Raw genomic sequence first — 3,172 nt, 5'->3', positions numbered from 1 at the left:
CCACATCTAACATATAGAATCTAATGAAAGTGTGGCGAGAACTCCAGCTTGCAGCTTTGCAAATATCTTCCACTGAGACGCCCTTTAGTAAGGCCCAGGAAGACGAGACCCCCCGCGTAGAGTGCGCATGCAACTTCTCCGGGGGATCTAAAGACAAGCTCTTATAAGACAACACGATAGCCTCTACTATCCAACGGGAGAGGCTCGGTTTTGATAGAGGTCTGCCTTTTGCGCGTGCACCGAAGCACACGAATAGCTGATCTGACTGTCTGAAAGCTCTAGTGCACTCTGCGTAACAGCGGAGAGCGCGCACTGGACAGAGTTTATTCAAACGTTCCTCCTCTGCTGACGCAAAAGGAGGAGGCGAGAAAACTGCTAATTCAAATCACCTGATTGCGGAATGGGGTTACCACCACTTTAGGTGTGTAAGCAGCATTAGGTCGCATAACCACTCTGTCACCAGCGATCGAGAACTGAAGGCACGATGGACTGACTGACAGGGCTTGCATGTCACCAACGCGTTTTGCTGACGTTAACGCCAGCAGCAGCGCGGTCTTTAAAGAGACAAACTTTATGTCCACTGTCTCCACGGAGGCCCTGTGAGAGCACGTAACACCACTAGCAGATCCCAAGAGGGTATGAGGTGTCTCTCTGGCACCCTGAGCCGTCTCACCCCCGCCATAAAGCGTGACGCTAGCGGGTGACTGCCAGGAGAACTGCCATTAATGCCTGCGTGGCAGGCTGAAATGGCAGCCATGTACACTTTGAGAGTAGAAGCCGCTTTCCCCTCATCAAACAACTGCTGTAGGAATTCTACAATAACGCCCAGCGCGCAGTTAATGGGGTCGTGCTGACGCGCAGCACACCACCGCTCAAAACTGTGCCACTTCAGCGTATACAGAGCCCGTGTTGATACAGCTTGGGCACTCTGTATTGTAGCCACCACCGCGTCCGACAAGCCTGACGCTATGAGCCTGCACCTTTCAGGTGCCAGGCTCTGAGACGCCACCACTCCGGATGGGGGTGCCACACTGTCCTGTGCGCCTGCGTTAGGAGGTCTCTCCGTAGAGGCAGCTCCCAAGGCTGCTGCATTGACATATTGACCAGATCTGCCGCCCACGGCTGGTTGGGCCAGTGGGGGGCTATCAATATCAATTCCCTGCCCTCGTCCGCAATCCTGCACAGCACCTGCTGGAGGAGCGGGATCGGGGGAAAAGCATATAGGGGTAGAGCTGGCCACTTGTGGCCCAGCGCGTCTATGCCTAGTGGGGGATCGTCGCCCCCTAGCGAGAACCAGAGCGGGCAGCAGGTGTTCTGCCTGTTCGCGAACAGGTCCACCTGCGCCTTGAAAAAACGCACCCAGATCTGACCTATCACTTGTGGGTGAAGGCACCAGTCTGCTGCTCGAGGATCGCCCCTCGATAACAGGTCCGCACCGTAGTTGAGGTGACCTGGTATATGAACTGCCCTGAGGGACAGGACGTGCCTCGCTGCCCACAGGAGCAGGCGAGTCGCCCAATGGTGTAATGACGGGGAGCGCACTCCGCCCTGGCGATTTATATGTGCCAAGGTCGCAGTGTTGTCCGTCCTCACTAGTACATGCTGACCACTCAGCCTGGGCAGAAAGTGTTGTAGAGCTAGGACTACTGTTCGCAGCTCTAACACATTTATGTGAGACGCGGCCTCTGTCACAGACCAGTGCCCGACGCGGCGAGAAACCAGGGGGTTCTCCAGATCGCCAGGGCTTTCCTGCATCTGGAGGACACCACTACTCTGCGATGCCTGTCTGTGACTGCGTTGAGCTTCATAGACAGGTACCATATTTGGAATGGCCGCATACGCAACATCCCCAACGGGAGCGCCATAGCGGCCGACGCCATCATCACTAACATGTGTTGGCAGCGCAGCGACGAGACTGACTGTCCCCGTCGGAACTGGCGCACGCATGTTTTGATGGCATTTATCCGTTCTTGAGACAGCCTGACCTCCATGGAGGTGGAGTCTAAGATCATACCCAGAAAATGCGTAACTTGCCTGGGGCAGAGAACGCTTTTTTCTCTGTTTACAACAAAGCCCAGTCGATACAGGTGCGCCACCACTAGATGGCCATCCTGCACTGCTGCAGCCTTTGAATGAGAAGCAATTAACCAGTCGTCCAAATAATTGTAAACGCGTAAGCCGCGTAGACGTAATGGGGCGATAGCTGCCTCTACGCACTTTGTAAATACCCCTCGGCGCTAGGGACAGGCCGAATGGGAGTGCGTTGAATTGGTACGCTATTCCTCCGAACGCAAACCTCAGATATCTCCGATGTCTGTGGTGGATCGGAATGTGGAAATAAGCGTCTTTTAAGTCTATCGTGATAAACCAAATCGTTTGGCATTATAAACTGCACAAGCCTGCGTGGGGTCAACATTCTGAACCGTAGCGGCATGAGTGCTTTGTTTAACACACGTAGATCTAATATTGGCCGATAATTCCCGTCTCTTTTGGGTACGAGGAAGTAACGGCTTGTAGAAGCCTGCATTTCTCTCCTTGGGAGGGACTCTGCTTATAGCCTTCTTTCTGAGCAGGGAGATTATTTCTTCCCGTAGGAAGTGAGACTGTTCTCGCTGCACCACAGACTGTATTACTCTGCTGAATGGCGGAGGGGAACGGGCGAATTGCAGCACGTAACCCTTTGCGATCGTCTTTAGCACCCATGGTGACACTGCGCATGCGCGCCAACTCTCCGCACAACCAGGGAGGTTGTGCTCTGAGTTGAATTTGTCGGGGACTAACCCGCTCATGGTCAATGAGTCTAAGCCTAGATCTACACCCACTCCGCCTAGGGAGGGAGACGTGATCTGGGGTTGCCCCCTCATGTTTTTGAAAAAAATGTGGGGGTGCGATTGCACTGTGTGCATCGCGGGGGGAGTTACACAAGCATGCCTGGGCACTGCGCCATCTGGGACAGGAGTTAGGACATATGATTGTGGTGCTTGTGAAAACCTGCTTACCGTGCTGGACATGATTTCCACATGTGAGCGACGGGCTGGTTTCTGTGGAGGCGGTGTGGACTCCACCGCTCCCCCCTGCGTGACGAGTGGCTGACTGTCACGGTCAGGAAGCCTGAGGTCTCCCTCTGCCGCGGAGCCTGGGCTGCGTCCTGGGCAGGGCGCGCAGCTGGTCG

At 54.7% G+C, this 3,172-nt stretch overlaps 1 pseudogene; it reads right to left on the bottom strand.

The window, feature by feature from the left end:
• Positions 1-1,017: 1,017 nt before the first annotated feature.
• Positions 1,018-2,720, bottom strand: LOC116223696 (annotated as a pseudogene).
• Positions 2,721-3,172: the final 452 nt, after the last annotated feature.

Source organism: Clupea harengus, chromosome 15 (assembly GCF_900700415.2).
Source record: "Clupea harengus chromosome 15, Ch_v2.0.2, whole genome shotgun sequence".
NCBI classification, from domain to species: Eukaryota; Metazoa; Chordata; class Actinopteri; order Clupeiformes; family Clupeidae; genus Clupea; species Clupea harengus.
This window is presented reverse-complemented; position numbering and strand designations above follow the sequence as displayed.